Source organism: Canis lupus, chromosome 27 (genome assembly GCF_003254725.2).
Source record: "Canis lupus dingo isolate Sandy chromosome 27, ASM325472v2, whole genome shotgun sequence".
Classification (NCBI taxonomy): Eukaryota; Metazoa; Chordata; class Mammalia; order Carnivora; family Canidae; genus Canis; species Canis lupus.
In genome coordinates, this window is record NC_064269.1 from 42,958,477 (window position 1) to 42,977,388 (window position 18,912).

Genomic DNA, 18,912 nt, shown 5'->3' on the forward strand with positions numbered 1-18,912 from the left:
TGTAATCGATATAAAGATTAGTGAGATATTTTACATTTTAATATAATTTTATTTTTTAATGTTTTTTTTTTTTAAAGATTTTATTCATTTATTCATGAGCAACACAGAGAGAGAGAGACAGAGAGAGAGAGGCAGAGACACAGGCAGAGGGAGAAGGAGGCTCCATGCAGGGAGCCCGACGTGGGACTCCATCTCGGGTCTCCAGGATCAGGCCCCGGGCTGCAGGCGGCGCCAAACCGCTGCGCCACCGGGGCTGCCCTACATTTTAATATAATTTTAAATGAAACATTTTTTTTAAATTTTTATTTATTTATGATAGGCACACAGTGAGAGAGAGAGAGAGGCAGAGACACAGGCAGAGGGAGAAGCAGGCTCCATGCACCGGGAGCCCGACGTGGGATTCGATCCCGGGTCTCCAGGACCGCGCCCTGGGCCAAAGGCAGGCGCCAAACCGCTGCGCCACCCAGGGATCCCGAAACATTTTAAATACACAAAATAATGTATATTCTACACTTATAGTGCATCTCAATTCTGACTTGCCATAATTCAAGCACTTAACAGCCACATGTGGCTAGTGACTATCACACTTCAAAGAGGCAGAGTGATCTTTTTAAAAGTAAGTTGGGTTAAATATTTTATTTATTTATTTGATACACAGAGAGAGAGCACAGGCAGGCAGAGCAGCAGGCAGAAGGAGAGGGAAAAGCAGACTCCCCGCTGAGCAGGGAGCCCAATGTGGAGCTCGATCCCAGGACCCAGGACCTGCGCTGAAGGGAGATGCTTAACCGACTGGGCCGTGCCCCAAAAGTAAGTTGGGTTAAGTAATCACCTGCTCAGTAACTCCTCAATGGTTTCATAGCACACTTGGAATAAAACCTAAGCTCCTCACCATGATCTCTCCACATCTTTTCAATATCTGCAACATCCTTGGGCTCTGTTTCTGTTCATTTTGCTTCAGCCACCTTGGTCTCCTTTCAGTTTTGAGAATGCACCAACTCTCCATCTCCATATATGTCTTGGCTGGCTCCTCCTTATCCTTAAATGACAGCTAAAATAGTATTTCCTCAGAGAAGCCTGCCCTACCTGTCTCTAAAAAGGTCCATCTAGTTACCATTTATCTACAGTACTCTGCTTATTACCCTCAGTGTGCTTTCTTCAGCTTGTGATTATATATTTACCAATCAGTTTATTGTCTATCTTCTGTTAGACTGTAAATTTTATGAAGGACAGAATTATCTCCAGTACTATATACCAATTCTGGCTCTAGCTGGCAATCAATAAATATTTGTTGAATAAATGAAGGTCTGCACCCTCCCCTGCACCCTCATTAAGGGAACTAAGAAACAAATTGATTTCAGTAGTGCTGTGTATCAAATGACAATAAATGCATGATAAATAAATACATTATGGTTAGAAGAGATTCTTTCCCATTAACCAAAGAAAGTTTCAAATGTAGGCAAAATTAGATTCAGTTTGTTATTTTACTTTTTTAAAAATGTTAAGCAACCTTTATTTCCCTTGAGGGGGGTGCACCGTTCCTAGAAGTACTGCGATACCAGGTCGATGCATGGAGGGAGCAAGCTTCTACTCCATCTCCTAATTCCAAAAATCCATTTAATATATTGTCCTCAGATAGAGAATGTATCAGATATTAAACTGATAAGAACAGATTCTACACTTAATCTTAGCCAAAAGGCCAAAATGTGATATATCTTTCTTAAGAGATCTTGATTATTTATTCTGCCAATAAAGCAATTAACCTGAGGAAAAAAGTTCTAAGGATTGTGGTGCATCTGGGAAACCCTACATCTTAATATAATAACTCTGTGAAAGTTAAAACTCTTGCTCTAGGAGAGAGAACCAGACACCCCAAAACCTCTGGCTTTGAGGAAAGGTAGCTAGAAGATGGATGAATGCCCTGATCCCAACCTAGAGTGATGATCCACTTGTTTATTCATTTGGCAAATGTTTATGAATAGCAGGCATTATTCTAGGCTCTGGAGATAAAATAAAACAAACAGGCAAAAATTCCTGTCCTCATAGAGCTTATATTCTAGTAAGGGAAGATAGATGGTAAGAAACTAATTTTGTAATATGTTAATAGTGATAAGCTCTAGGAAGAAAAATTAAGCCAGGATGAGGGGTAGAGAGTACAGGCTTACAATTTTAGCTAGGGTGACCAGACAAGGCCTCACTGATATGGTGACATTTGCATAAAGCACTGAGGGAGGTGAGGGAGTAACCCAGGTAGCTGGCTGAGGTAAGAAAGTTCCAGCATTAAAGGGATGGCAAGGAGGCCAGTAGGGCTGGAGTAGAGTGAATGGTAGAAAAGTTGGAGATGAAATCACAGATGTTGGGAATCAGTGGATAGATCAGGGAAAGCCCGAAGTAGGCCATTATAAAGACTTGGTATTTACTCTGGGTGAAGTGCAAAGTCAGTGGAGGCTGAGAGCAGAAGAATGATGTGAGGGGTGCCTGGGTGGCACAGGGGTTAAGTGTCTGCCTTCAGGTCATGATCCTGGGGAACCAACCGGGATTGTTCCCCGCAGCTGGCTCCCTGCTCAGCAGGGAGTCTGCTTCTCTCTCTCTCTCCCTCTCCCTCTGTCCCTCTTTCCCCCACCCCATGTTCTTGCTCTCAAATAAGTAAAATCTTTAAAAAAAAAGACTGACACGATTCTTACACTTTAGAATGGCTTCTCTCACATGTGTGCTGAAATGAGTGAATGCATGAATGAAAGAAAATGGAGCAAGAAAGAAAATAGAACTAGTAGGCCTTCACTTAACCTGAAATCCAAGAAACAATGCTAGAAACAATCTCTTAAAAAGAAGTGTAACAACACCTGATCACTTTTTCACCACATTAAAGGCATAACGACCCACTTGAGGTGCTTGATCCCTAGCTCAGGTCTCTCCTTGGGCTTGCCTATCTTCTGGAGGGGTGAGGAAGACACTTGAGCTCGGGAGAGAAAAGCAGCTGGTTGCTGGTGAGGCTGGAGCAGGACCTGAAGCAGCCCCCTTTGTCACTGGAAACCTGACCCCTTTCAGTTTGGTCAGACAATGAGGGCCTTGGCTGGGGAATGTTAGGGAAGCCTGCCAAGTTTACAGGCTGCCTCTCTCAGTCTACACAACCTTTGAGAGAGTAGCATATCTTTTGAATTTGAAAAAATGAGATGAAGCAGAAGGGAGAACCAACATTTCTCATTAGTATAACAAGCAGATAATGTCAAAATATGTCGCTGAATCTATTCTGTTCCCACTGTGAGAAAGTAAAACATCCACAAACAGAAAAGAAGATATAATTGTGGGGTTTAGAATTTAAGGAACTCCAAAATGGCTTATCTAGATAAATTTATCTCTACTAATCATTGTTTACCCTTTTTGCACTCTTTTATTTTTAATTTATTTTAGAATGGAAATGAATTTTTTCTGGTTATAAAAAGTAATACATGTATGGGGTCAAAAATTTAAACAGTACAAAAAAGTATACAATGCTAAGAAATAAGAAATAATATAGACATGTAAAGTCTCAATAATATGAACATGTAAGGTCTTTCCTAAATTCATCTACCTATTTGACCCTATCACAATAAAAATGCTGTCAGATTTTATTTTATTTTTTACAAGGTAAAGCAATGCTAAAGTAAATGCTGAAAGCAAATATGCAAAAATAGTGGTGAAAATTCTGAAAGAGAAAAATTACAGGGTAAAATTAGCCCTAGAAAATTAAAATATATTATAAAATCACTCATTAGAAGTTTGGTAGTGGCACAGGAATAGAAAGATTGGTGGTATAAAATAGTATCCAGGGGTGCCTAGGGGGCTCAGTCAGTTAAGCGTCTGCCTTTGGCTCAGATCGTGATCTTGGGGGTCCTGGGATTGAGCCCCACGTCAGGCTCCCTGCTCAGTAGGGCCTGTCTCTCTGCCTCTCCTCCAGCTTGTGCTGTCTCTGGCTCACGCTGGCTTGCTCTCTCTCAAATCTTTAAAAAAAAAAAAATAGTATCCAGAAATAGACCCAAGTATACACGGAAATTGACTGTAAGATAAAGGAAGAATTTCAAAATTTGCATGGAAAAGATGACTAATAAATAAAGTTGGAACACTTAGCTTACTATCTAGAAAATAAAATCGGATCCTATTTTTGGAGGTAGGGTTTTTAAAGAGGTAATTAAGTTAAAATAAGTTCATTGCGGTGGGCCCTAATGCAATCTGACTGGTGTCCATAGAAGAAAAGGAGGTTAGGACACAGAGACAAGAAAGGTCATGTGAAGACACAGGGAGGTGGCGACCAAGGTGGTGACAAGCCAAGGAGAGAGGCCTCAGAAGAAACCAGCCCTGCCGACACCTTGATCTTAGATTTCTGGGCTCCAGACCTGGGAGGAAAGAAATTTTTGTTGTTTAAGCCACACAGTCTGGTATTTTGTTATGATAGCCCTAGTCAATTAATACAGGTACTAAAATTTTTCTCATCAAGATATGAAATTCAGAAGCCATAAAAGAAATGATTAGTAAGTTGGACTACATCACTATTTAAAATTTCTGTACAGAAATAAAAACAACAACAATTGGGACGCCTGGTTGGCTCAATGGTTGAATGTCTGCCTTCAGCTCAGGTGTGATCCTGGGGTTCCAGGATCGAGTTCCCCATCAGGCTCCTTGTGAAGAGTCTGCTTCTCCCTCTACCTGTCTCTGCCTTTTCTGTGTCTCTCATGAATAAGCAAATAAAATCTTAAAAAAAAACATTAAAAAGCCCCCCCCCCCCACAAATTAAAAACACAACAAGCTGGGGAAAAAAATATAATACCCAGAACAGCTAATCTCCTTGATTAAAAAAAAGAAGAAGAAAGAAAAGAGCCCAGGATTGCTATATCTATTTTTATTTACTTACTTCTCTTTCTTTCAACAAAAGCCAGAAATCCTAAGTCACGTGATATCTCCTGGTGGTTTCACACTGAATACTAATTTTAAAAAATTTTTTAAAGATTTTATTTATATATTCACGAGAGACACACACACACACAGGGGCAGAGACACAGGCAGAGAGAGAGAAGCAGGCTCCATGCAGGGAACCTGATGTGGGACTCGATCCCGGGACTCCAGGATCATGCTCTGGGCCAAAGGCAGGTGCCAAACCACTGAGCCACCCAGGGATCCCCAGAATACTAATTTAAATTTTAAACACTGTGTGCTGCTAGTTTAGGACCTCTAGCCTAGATTGCCACCACAGGGGACCTTCCCTTTAGCAGATGAGTCCAATGTGGGCTGTCAGACTATTTTAAGATCTTGCTGCCATTGAGAAGTGCCATTTCTGAGAAGAAATCCTCCCAGAATCTCTCTCTCTCACAGACATGCATGCATGCACAACCAACTATTAACTCTCAAATATAGTTTGTAGCTACATTATGGAAGAAAACCATTTTCCCATATGTGATATAGTATTTATTGGCCCTTCTCTGCCCAAAGGGGAATAGTTTTACATTCTTTACATTGTTGGTACAGAGCTAGGACAATCACTTCCTTTCCCCCCTCACCTCAAACGGTAATATAAGCCTAAGAGGCCTACCTGCACAAGAAACAGGAAACTTTACAGAGCTATCAGTTGATTGATGGATACACTGAGAACTTAAAGTAGCTTAAAAAAAAAAAAAAAAAAAAAAAACCAACTCTTTCTGTACCATAAGCCAAGTCATATTCCTAGGCAGACATCCCTAGGAGGGAAAGAGGAGATGGAAAATTTGTGTTCCATTTGCACAAGAACCTCCTTGTATGACGGTGTGAGGTTAGAGTACAAGTAGTATGCCCATTTGTGGAGGGCTGGTGAGGGAGGTGTGTGTGTAAAGAGTTATAATTTGGGATTTTGACTCTGGTTAATTTGGGTAGTGAGATTTGGGATGGTTTTTATTTTCTTCTATTTGATTTTTTATATTTTATATAGTGAATGTATATTGCTTTTGTAAATAGGAGAAAGAACATTAAATGTCATAAAAAGTGTATGTTAATCTAATCTTCCTAACTAGACTATATAAATTCTCTGAGAGAGGGACACATTTTTTTTTTATCCTTCCCCATACCTATATTTTAGGACTCATGATAGGCATGTAAACTGTGATTGATTGTCATTAATTTGGAGTCTTTTCCAGAACTAGTCTGATTCAAGTCACCTAGGCACAGTAAGTCTTGTCTGGGTCAGAATGATTCTTGAGGAACTGTCTGAGAGCAGAATCTGTGAGTTAGATGTGTATTATTCTATACTGATCTCCAAGTCACGTTATCATGCCCAATGGGCACCCAGCCTCACAATGCTATATTCCAGGACTTTGCACCAGTCTGTCATACGGTATTATTTTAAACTTCAGATAGCACTTACTGGTTTATAAGATCTGTCTATCTCTTTCTCTCTATCTATCTATCTATCTATCTATCTATCTACCTACCTACCTACCTACCTATCACTGTGTCACTGTGAGGTTTGATGAGATCATGTGAAGTGTCCAATACAATGCTTAGTACATAGTAAGAACTCCAGGCATATAAGCACTACCTTCTGCTCTACTCTCATTTCCTACTTTGTAGCTAAGCTGAAAGAAGGCACAAAACCAAAGGAAAGATGAATGGATGACAGCTGGCAATAAGAGAGATGTTAGTCAAATTCCACAGGATTAAATGGTTGTGAATCAGAGGTGTCAGGTCCACTCCCAAGATTCCAAAGAGCAACTTTTAGTCTTGAAAGAAAAGTTGGTGAAGAGAGGGATAAGTGAGAGGCCTGCTGGAAGAAAGAGGAAGTAATTATTCATAGCAGAGGGTGAAATTGGTCCTTGGGATTCCTTCACTATAAGTAGTGGCTATTTTGTTGGCCAGGATTGGATTAGCCTGAGGGTATTTAGAGATCTATGTATCTCATTGGGTCATCTGCATTTTACTGAAGAATAGAAAGATTAATTGCAGGCACCTGCTAGTCTGGTCATCCCACTTAATGCAACCAAGCCCTGGAAAGTCCTCTCACATTCCAGAAACTGCTCAGTCTCTTGCTTCAATGAAGTTTGCTCATCTGTCTCAAAAAAGGCAGTTCATACCACATTTTTCCCAAGCAATAGAAAAAGCCTTTCTCAACAAAGCTAGAACTTTGTCTTCAAAATCGAGAAGATTACTTATGAGATATTTCAGCAACCTATGTTTTTGGAAAGGTTCCCTAGAAACAGATTGAAAGGGGAAATTACAACTGAGACCAAAGAAATACAAGGGATCACAAGAAACTATAAACTATAAACAATTGTATGACAATAAACTGGACAACCTAGAAGCGGATAAATTCCTAAAAATGTGCAATCTTCCAAGACTGAATCATAACGATGTAAAAAATCTGAATAGATCAATTACCAGTGAGGAGATTGAATCAGTAATCAAGAACCTTCAACAAACAAAAGTCCAGGGCCAGAAGGCTTCCCTGGTGAATTCTACAAAACATTTAAAGAAAATGTAATACCTAGCCTTTTTTCAAACTCTTCCAAAAACCTGAAGAGAAGGAATGCTTCCAAACTCATCTTATGAGGGAAATAGTACCCTGATACCAAAACCAGACAAGGACACCACAGGGAAGGAAGGAAGAAAGGAAAGAAGGAAGGAAGAAAAAGAAAAAAGAGAATTACAGGCCAATATCCCTAATCAACATAAATGAAAAAGCCCTCAACAAAATATTAGTAAACTGAATTCAACAATAAATTCAGAGGTTCAAACATTATGATCAAATGAGACTTATTCCAGGGATTCAAAGATGATTGAACATCCACAAATCAATCCATATGATATATCAAATTAACTAAACAAAGGATAAAAGTCATATGATCGTTTCAATTAATGCATAAAAAGCATGTGACAATATTCAACATAAATTTATGATAGCCCTTTTTTATGATAAAAACTCTTAACAAAGTGGATATAGATGGAATGTATTTCAACATAATAAAGACCACACATGACAAGCCCACTGCTAATGTCACACTCAACAGCAAAAAGCTGAAAGCTTTTCCCTTAAGATTAGGAACAAGGCAAGGATACCCAATCTTTCCACTTTCATTCAACATAATATCAGAAGTCTTAGCCAGAGCAATTAAGCAGGAAAAATAAATAAAAGCCATCCAAATTGGAAAGGAAGAAATAAAACGATCACTATTTGCAGGTGACATGATTTTATATGTAGAAAACCTTAAAGACTCTACCAAAAAATTGTTAAAGGTAATAAATTCAGTAAAACTGCAGGGTACAGGGGCACCTGGGTGGTTCAGTTGGTTGAATGTCTACCTTCAGCTCAGGTGATGATCTTGGGGCCTGGCATCAAGCCCCTTGTTGGGCTCCCTACTCAGCAGAGTGTCTGCTTCTCCCTCTCCCTCTCCACCTTCCCTTGCCCCCCACTTATGCTCTCTCTCTGAAATAAGATCTTTTTAAAAAAAAAAGCTGCAGGGTACAAAATCAATATGCAAAAATCAGTTGCATTTTTAAAAAGATTTTATTTTTTTATTTGAGACAGAGCATGAGCTGGGGGAATGGCAGGCAGAGGGAGAGGGAGAAGCAGGCTTCCTGTAGAGCAGGGAATCTGGTGCAGCACTTGATGCCAGGACCCTGGGATCATGACCTGAGCTGAAGGCAGATGCTTAACTAACTGAGCCACCCAGGCACCCCCAGTTGCATTTTTACACACTAACAATAAGCTAGCAGAAAGAGAAAATAAGAAAACAATCCCATTTACAATTACATTAAAAAGAATAAAATAACAGGAATAAATTTAACCAAGGAGGCAAAAGGTATACATTGCTAATAAGACATTGATGAAAGAAATTTAAAAAGTCACAAATAAATGGAAAGGTATCTTATGCTCATGGATTAGAAGAACTAATTTTGGGGATCCCTGGGTGGCGCAGCGGTTTAGTGCCTGCCTTTGGCCCAGGGCGCGATCCTGGAGACCCGGAATCGAATCCCACGTCGGGCTCCCGGTGCATGGAGCCTGCCTGCTTCTGCCTCTCTCTCTCTCTCTCTCTCTCTCTCTCTGATGTGACTATCATAAATAAATAAAAAAAAAGAACTAATTTTGTAAAAATGACGTATTACCCAAAGTAGCCTACAATTCAATTCAATGCTATCCCTATCAAAAGTCCAATAGCATTTTTCACAGAAATAAAACAATTCTAAAATGTATATGGAACCACAAAAAAATTTCAAATAGCCAATGTAATCTTTTTAAAAATGTTTTATTTAAATTCAATTTGCCAACATGTTATAACACCCAGTGCTCATCCCATCAAGTGCCCTCCTTAGGGCCCGTCACCTAAGTTGCCCCATACCCCCACCCATCTCCCCTTCCACAACGTTTTGTTTGTTTCCCAGAGTAGGAGTCTCTCATGGTTTGTAGCCAAAGTAATCTTTGAGGAAGAACAACAAAGGCATCATCTTCCCTGATTTACTGTATTATAAAGTTATAGTAATCAGGGCAGCCCGGGTGGCCCAGGGTGTGATCCTGGAGACCTGGGATCTAGTCCCACGTAGGGCTCCCTGCATGGAGCCTGCTTCTCCCTCTGCCTGTGTCTCTGCCTCTCTCTATCTCTCTGTGTCTCTCATGAATAAATAAATAAAATCTTAAAATAAATAAAGTTACAATAATCAAAACAGTGCAGTATTGACATAAAAACAGACACATAGATCAATGGAACAGAAGAGAGTGCCCAGAAGAAACCCAACCATATATGGTCAATTAATTTATGACACAAGAGGCAAGAATATACAATGGAGAAAGGACAGCCTCTTCAATAAATGGTATTTGGAAAACTGGAAACCACATGCAAAAGAAGAAAATTGGACCAACATCTTACACCAAACACAAAAGTTAATTCAAAATAAATTTTATTTATTTATTTTTAAAGATTTTATTTACTTACTCATGAGAGACACAGAGAAGGAGAGGCAGAGACATAGGCAGAGGGAGAAGCAGGCTCCATGCAGGAAGCCCGACGTGAGACTCGATCCCGGCACTCCAGGATCACGCCCTGAGCTGAATGCAGGCGTTTAACTCCTGAGCCACCCAAGTGTCCCTCAAAATAGATTTAAAAAATTTGGGGTAGCCAGGTGGCTCAGTGGTTTAGCACCTGCCTTCAGCCCAGGGCGTGATCCTGGAGACCTGGAATCGAGTCCCACATTGGGCTCCCTGCATGGAGCCTGCTTCTCCCTCTGCCTGTGTCTCTGCCTCTCTTTCTCTCTGTGTCTCTTATGAATAAATAAATGAAAATATTTATTAAAAATTTTTAAAAATAAAAATAGGGATCCCTGGGTGGCGCAGCGGTTTAGCGCCTGCCTTTGGCCCAGGGCGCGGTCCTGGAGACCCAGGATCGAATCCCACATCGGGCTCCCGGTGCATGGAGCCTGCTTCTCCCTCTGCCTGTGTCTCTGCCTCTCTCTCTCTCTCTCTCTGTGACTATCATAAAAAAATTAAAAATTAAAATAAAAAATTGGAATGTAAGATCATAAACCATAAAACTCCTAGAAGAAAACAGACAGCAAGTTCCTTGACATCGCTCTGGATGATAGATATTTTTGGATCTGACTCCAAAGACAGTGGCGACAAAAGCAAAAATAAACAACTGGGACTGCATCAAACTAAAAAGATTCTACATAGTAAAGGAAACCATCAATGAATTGAAAAGGCAACCTACTGAATGGGAGTACATACTTGCAAATCATATATCCATCAAGAAATTAATATCCAAAATGTATAAAGAACTCATACACCCAATAACAAAGGAACAAAAAATTGGTTAAAATATGGGCAGAGTATCTGAATAAACATTTTTCCAAAGAAGATATACAGATGGCCAACAGGCACATGAAAAGATGATCAACATTACTAATCATCAGAGAAACGTAAATCAAAACCAGTGAGATATCACCTAACATCTATCAGAATGGCTGTTATCGAAAAGACAAGAAATAACAAGTGTTGATGAGGATGTGGTGAAAAGGGAACCCCTGTGCACTGTTGGTGGGAATGTAAATTGGCACAGCCACTATCTAATATAGTATGGAGATTCCTCAAAAAATTAAAAACAGAACTACCATTTGATTCAGCAATTCCATTTCTGGATATTCAAAAAAAATGAAAACATTAATTTGAAAAGATATATGAACCCCCATGGTCATTATAGCATTACTTATCAGGGCCAAGATATGGAAACAACCTACATGTTCACTGATAAATAGACAAAGAAAAGGTGATTAGGGACACCTAGGTGACTCAGTAGCTGAGCATCTGCCTTTGGCTCAGGTTGTGATCCCAGGTCCCTGGGGGGAGCCAGCTTCTCCTTCTGCCTATGTCTCCGCTACTCTCTCTGCATCTCTCATGAATAGATAAGTGAAATCTTTAAAAAAAAAAAAAAAAAAGGAAAGGTGATTAATATACACGTGTGTGAGATATATCACATTTTTTAGATATACCACATTATATTATATATATCACATTATATATATATGGATAGATTAGATAGATAGATATAAATAATGATGAAGCAGATGGAGATGGGGAATAAATATATATAATGAAATAGTACTCAGCCATAAAAGAGAATGACATCTTGCCATTTGCAACAACATATGGAACTTGAGGGCATTATGCTAAGGGATATAAGTCAGAGAAAGGCAAAAACCATATGATTTCACTTATATATGGAATCTGAAAACAAAATTTAAAAACTCACAGAATCAGAGTACAGATTGGTTGCCAGAGGGGAGGGGATGAGGGAATAGACAAAATGGATGAAGGGGATCAAAGACACAAACTTGCAGTTATAAAATAAATAAGTCAGAGGATGTAATGTATACCATGGGGATTATAGTAAATAATATTGTATTGCAAATTTGAAGGTTGCTAAGAAAGGGGGCCTGGCTGCCTCAGTTGGTTAAGCATCTGCCTTCAGCTCAGGTCATGATTCTGTGGTTCTGGGATTGAGTCCTCCATCAGGCTCTGTGCTCAGCAGGGAGTCTGCTTCCCCATCTCCCTCTGCTCCTCCCCCTGCTATGTGTGTGCTCACTCTCTCTGTCTCCCTCACTCTCTCTCAAATAAATAAATACAGTCTTTAAAAAAGAGTTGCTAAGAAAGTAAATCTTAAAAGTTCTCATTACATGAAAAAAATTTTTTGGAACTTTGTATGGTAACTACATTTATTGTGGTGATCATTTCACAATGTATATAAATGTCAAATTATTATGTTGTACACATGAAACTGATATAATGCTGTATGTCAATTGCACTTCAATTAACAAAAAAATGTTTGGCTATCTTTTCTTGTGAAAACACAGCCATAACCATTTTTCTTCCTTGATTTAATCCTATAGGAGTCTTTGAGTAATATTGAAGAACTTATCTGCATTGTCTAATATGGTAGCCACTAATCATGTATAAAGTTGATAAATAAAATATAGGACACCTATTTAAATTTGAATTTCAGAAAAATAGAGAATCATTTTGTAATGTGTGTCCCATGCATTATTTGGGATAAAAACTATAAAATTATCTGTTGCTAATCTGAAATTAATAATTAACTGGATATCCTGGGGTGCCCAGGTGGCTCAGATGGTGGGCATCTGACTCAATTTTGGCTCCGGATAGTGATCTCAAGGTCATGGGGCCAGGCCCAGTGTTCGGCTCCACACTCAGTGGGGAGTCTGTTTCTCTCCTTTTCCCTGTGTCTCTCCCTCTGCCTCTCCTCTTACTTGTGCTGGCTCTCTCTCCTTAGAATAAATGAATAAATAAGTCTTAAAAAAATAATTAGCTGGACATCCTATACATTTGTTTTCTAAATCTATAACCCTGAACATTTGACTATCTAAATTTAAACTTCAATAAAAATTTTAAACTTTAGTTTCTCAGTCTTACTAGGCACATTTCAAGAGCTCAATAGCCACACATGTGGTTAATGGTTACCATTTTGAGCATTATAGATACAGAGCATTTCATTATTGCAGAAAGTTTCAATCACACTCCACTTTTGCCAAAGGATAGAAGGAAAGTTTTATGTTTTTATAGGTTATAAAAAATTATATTTGGGGCTGGAAAACTGCCAGCACACTCCAACTAGCCCCTTCTAACACAGCCAAGAAGCCATAGTCTTCATGTTCCAGCTATTATTATTACTGAATATGCAGGTTAATTTATTAAAAGGTAAAAAGATCTTTGTTTGAGCTAAATGAGTCTACATAAGAGAAGCAGCTCTTGCAGTTTATTTATGGTTGCAGTTGTTCTTGCTTTTCTCCTGGGACTCCTATGAAATAAGTTAGCTATCAGATCAGAGCAAACCAAAATTTAAAAAGTTCTAGATGGAAAATGAATGTGTTGCCACCTGACTTATTAATATAAATATTTATAGATTTTCTAAATTAATAATCAGAGAATATCCTCAGCCAGAACATCAGTTTATAACCCAAGTCTGTGATGAATTTGGTGAACACAACAGAGGTACTCTCTCTCTTAATTAGCCTTTTGGGAGAAACCATGTTTTGAATTGTTGCCAGCAGCCCTGGGAGTCTTATACAAAGCAAGCTAAGATTAATCTCTAGAAGAGATCCATACCAAAGGCTGATTTTTACATATGATTTAGTGAATCTTTAGCAGAAACTGGCTAACAAGCAAGATGTAACCAGCTAAAAAGTGAGAAGACTGTGCCATCATCAAAGGGAGAAACCATAAAGAATCTGACACAAACATATTAAAAGCTGTACATCAAAAAATTGTCAAAAACAAAATTAAAGACAGATGACTTACATTTCAAAATATTGTTACCTATGTGACAGACTCAATATCATTAGTAGGTATGAAGTTCTTACAAATCAGGGCACCTGGGTAGCTTGGTTGGTTACCTTGACTCACATCATGATCCCAGGGCCCTGGGATGGAGAGTCCTTCTGCTTGTGTGCTCGCTCTCTTTCTCTCTCTCTGTCAAATGAATAAATAAAATCTTAAAAAAAGAATTCTTACAGATCAGTAAGGAAAAAACAAATGCCTCAGTAGAAAAATGACTAAAGGATAAGCAAGTCACAACACAAAAATACAAAAGGCTAATAAACATTTAGTGTCTAGAATAGTACCTGTCACATAGTTGGCACTCAGTAAATAACCAACATGAATGAATACCTATTAAAAAGTATTTGACTTCAGCAAAGAACTGCAAATTTAAAGAATATTAAGATACCATTTTCACCTGTTAGCTTTGCAACAATGAAAACTAATGGCATCCAGTGTTGATGGAAGGGTAGTGATAAAAACTTTTTGCTGGGAAAGTTCACAATATGAAAAAAGCTTTGTCTGAAACTTTTTTTTTTTTTTTGTCTGAAACTTTGACACAGCAATTTCTTTTTTAAAAAAGATTTTATTTATTTATTTATTTATTTATTTATTTATTTATTTGAGAGAGAGAATAGGAGGTGGAGGGAGAGGGAATCTGAAGCAAACTCTCCACAGAGTGCAGAGCTCAACAGGGAGCTAGATCCCACCACCACAAGATCATGACCTGAGCTGAAATCAAGAGTCAGAGGCTTAAGTAACTGAGCCACCCAGGTGCCCCCTACTTTTTAAAAATAATTTATTTATTTATTTATTTATTTATTTATTTATTTATTTAAAACAGCAATTTCTAACAAGTTGTTCCAAGGAATTCTTTGAAATGCCCAAATATGTATATACAACGGTAAGATAGATGGTATGTATTTCTTCTTGCTTTTGGGGTTATTCTTTATAATTTACCCTCCAGAGCTTAGTAGTTGGTACATAGACACAGGATGCAACCAAGTCAGGCCACTCCTTCCACAGAATTATCCAAGTTGGAGATGGAAAAGGAGTTTTCTCTTGGTCCTTGGCTTGCTGGCTGTCAGGTCAGCTCTAGAGCTGACAGTGACCATATCTTCCACTAGAATGTGGTCAACATATGGAAGTAGAACTGAGATTGAAAGATGGAGGGAGGGAGGGATGCCTGGGTAGCTCAGTAGTTGAGCGTCTGCCTTCGGCTTGGGACATGATTCCAAAGTCCCAGGATCAAGTGCTACATCAGGCTCCTGCATGGAGCCTGCTTCTCCTCCCTCTGCCTGTGTCTCTGCCTCTCTGTGTGTCTCTTATGAATAAATAAATAAAATTTTAAAAAAAGAAAGATGGAGGGAGGGAAGGAGAAAGAGAAAGTATTCTGGTATAATATGAGCCAATAGATCCAGTCAACGCTAAGGCTAATATAGATTCTTCATTTCTGTAGTTACATTATGTGAGCCAATTAATTCTATGTTTTTGCTAAATTAGCATGAGCATGGACTTCCATTTTCTATGAAGGTGGAATAATAGGGGCCAAATTTATCCTTTCACCCCAAACAACTAAAAACCTAGACAGAATGTTTTTGTTTTTTTTTTTTAATTTTTATTTATTTATGATAGTCACAGAGAGAGAGAGAGAAAGGCAGAGACACAGGCAGAGGGAGAAGCAGGCTCCATGCACCGGGAGCCTGACGTGGGATTCGATTCCGGGTCTCCAGGATCGCGCCCTGGGCCAAAGGCAGGCGCTAAACCACTGCGCCACCCAGGGATCCCAGAATGTTTTTTCAAATGACTATTTTCAGGACATTGAACATCGGACCATGAAGAATAATGATCCCTGAGAGATGGGAAACAAATGAAGTAAGACCTATGATTGTCCAGCTTATTGCCTTGAGAGAATTTCCAGATGATGGGACAGAAAAGTAGAATGTAGGTGGAGCCTGGCAGATTCCCTGGGTGAGGAGATGGAGCAGAGAGCCTAGGAAGATCATGACAGCTAGAGTTTGTCACGTAGAATACCAGATAGGAGACAGCTATATACAGAGAGAAAAATGACTAACAGCAACAAAAATCTAGAGATCTCCAGAGGGTTCAGAATACTCACTAACACATGATTTTTGTGAGGAAATTGTTTAAGGCCAGGTAAAGAATCACCTGAAAGTAGTGTGGGAACAGTAACTAGAACTTCTCAGAGACAGAATAGTGCCTGTTTCCACCAGCCAGATTGGAAATTTCGTAATTCACAGGGCATTAAGTAATGTACCCAGAAGGATCTTATCTAAGTTGTAGATCAAAATTGGCCCTAGAGTAAATGCTGCTCTGGTCCTCCCTAAAAATTTTAAAAGCAAGACTTGAAAGGATCAAACTTTCTAAGTAACTGTGCTCCAGAACAAACTTAAGAATATTTATGGAACTACAAAAATATCTAGCACTCAACAAGGTAAATTCACAAAGAATGGCGTTAATAAAAAATTACTGGACACACACAGAAGCAGGAAAATATGAACCATAATGAGGAAAGTAATTAGTCAAACTGACCCAGAAGTGATGCAGATGTTAGGATTAGCAGGCAATGGGGTGCCTGGCCAGCTCAGTCAGTTGAGCGTCCAACTCAGTTTCAGTTCAGGTCATGATCACAGGGTCATGGGATTGGGCCCCACAACAATCTCTGTGCTCAGTACTGAGTCTGCTAGAGATAGATTCTCTTCCTTTCCCTCTCTCCCGACCCACACTCACACTCTCTCCTTCTCTCTCTAAAATAAAAAAAATACATAAAATCTTAAAAAAAAAAAAGAAATTAGCAGGCAAGAACATTACAGTAGTTAGTATAACTCTATCCATAGGTTCAAAAGGCTAGAGGAAAAATCAGGTATATCAAGTAGAGATTTGAAAGATATTTTTAAAGACCCAAATTGAACTTTTAGAAATGAAAACTATAATGTATGAGATGATTATTACACTGGATGGAATTAATGGTATATTATCCATAATGTTCATCCATATTGTATATGTATTAGTACTTTATCCTTTTTTTTTATGCCTGAATAAGATTTCAGTGTATGGATAGGCCACATTTCATTTATCCATTCATAGTTGATGGACATTTGGATTATTTCTACTTGTTGGCTGTTATGAATAATGCTGCTATGGACATTCATGTACAAGTTTTTGTGTGCACATAAGTTTTATTTCTCTTGGCTATGTACTTTGAAGTGGAATTTTTATAAACTTCTTTATCCTTCTGATTTCCATTTATCAAATATATAAATAGCCTAGTTGCACCTGAAATTGCAGGAATTGCGTCATAACTCTGTGTGTAACTTTTTAAGGAAATGACAGTTTTCGAAAGCAGGTACACTACTTTACATTCCTATCAACAGTGAGGTCCAATATACCTAATTTTGTTGTTATTGCTTATGCTTTTGGTGTCCTATGTAAGAAATCTTTGCCTAACTAGAGGTCACAAAGATTCACTCCTATGTTTTCTTTTAATAAGTGTTTTATAGATTTAGCTCTTCCATTAGGGTCTATGGTCCATTTTGATTTAACTTGTGTGTGTGGTATGAAGTAGATATTCAATTTCATCCTTTTGCCTGTGGCTATCCAATTGTTTCAGGACATTCATTGAAAAGACCATTCTTTCCCATTGAGTGGTTTTAGCATTCTTTTTTCTTTTTCTTTTTTTTTTTTTTTGAGAAAGAGAGTGTGTATGTGGGGGTGGGGGGGAAGAGGTAGAGGGAGACTCTTAAGCAGCCTCCACACCCAGCATGGAGCCTGATGTGGGGTTCCATCTCAGGACCCTGAGATCATGACTGGAGCCAAACTGAAGACTGAGCTACCCAGGCACTCTGGTCTTGGCATTTTTAAATATTTTTTTTTCATTTGAGAAAGAGAGAAAGAGAACAAGCATGAAAGAGAAATAGAGCACAAGCAGGGGGGAGGAGTAGAGGGAGAAGTAGACTCCCTGCTGAGCAGGGAGCCTGATGGGAGACTCGATCCCAGGACCTGAGCCAAAGGCAGACACTTAACTGACTGAGTCACCCAAGCACCCTGGTCTTGGTATTCTTGTTGAAAATCAACTAATCATAAATGTGAGAGATTATTTTTTGGACTCTCAATTCAATTCCATTGATCTATATGTTTATCTGCATGCCAGCTCCACCCTATGTTGATTACTGTACCTGTTTAGTATGTTTTGGGAATCAGCAAGTGCTTTAGCTTTGCTATTCAAGATCATTTGCTATTCTCTTGAGATTGCATACAAATTTTAAGATCAGCTTGTCAGTTTTTGCAAAGAAGCCAGCTGAGATTTTGATAAGGATGATGGCAAAACTGTAGTTTAATTGGAGAGTATTGCATCTTAACAATATTAAATCTTCCAATCAATGAACATGGGATGCTTTTCTGTTTAAGTCTCCCTTGGTTTCTTTTCACAGTGTTTTGTAATTTTTAGTGTATAAGTTTTGCACTTCTTTGCTAAATTTATTCCTAATTATTTTATTCTTTTAGATGCTGCTGAAAATGAAATTGTTTCCTAAGTTTGTTCACTGTTATTGTACAGAAATGCAATTGATTTTTCTATATTGATCTTTTTTAAAAGTCATTTTAAAAAGAGGAAGGCAGGGGTGCTGGGGTAGCTCAGTCAGTTAAGTGTCCAATTCTTGGTTTTGGCTCAGGTCATGATCTCATAGGTTGTGAGATCAAACCCTGTGTTGGGCTCTATGCTCAGCAGGGAATCTGCTTGAAGATTCTGCCCCTTCCCACCCCTACCCCCCACCCCTGGTTCACACACTTGCACGGTCTCTCTCTCTAAAAATAAATAAATAAATATTTTAAAAGAGAGAGGCAAACCATAAGACAGACTCTTAACTATAGAGAACAAACTAAAGGTTGCTGGAGGGGAGGTGGGCAGGAGAATGGGTTAAATGAGTGATGAGTATTAAGGAGGGCACCTGTGATGAGCACTGGGTATTGTATGTAAGTGATGAATCACTAAATTCTACTCCTGAAACTAATATTACAGTATATGTTAGCTAATTAGAATTTAAATAAAAACCTGAAATAAAAAATAAAATCATTAAAAG

The 18,912-nt window shown here is 38.7% G+C and overlaps 1 non-coding gene across 1 annotated transcript; it reads right to left on the reverse strand.

Moving 5' to 3' along the window:
* Positions 1-1,522: 1,522 nt before the first annotated feature.
* On the reverse strand, positions 1,523-1,708 carry LOC112669104 (U2 spliceosomal RNA). The gene has a single exon (XR_003142069.1). It is a non-coding gene; the product is annotated as a U2 spliceosomal RNA (small nuclear RNA).
* Positions 1,709-18,912: the final 17,204 nt, after the last annotated feature.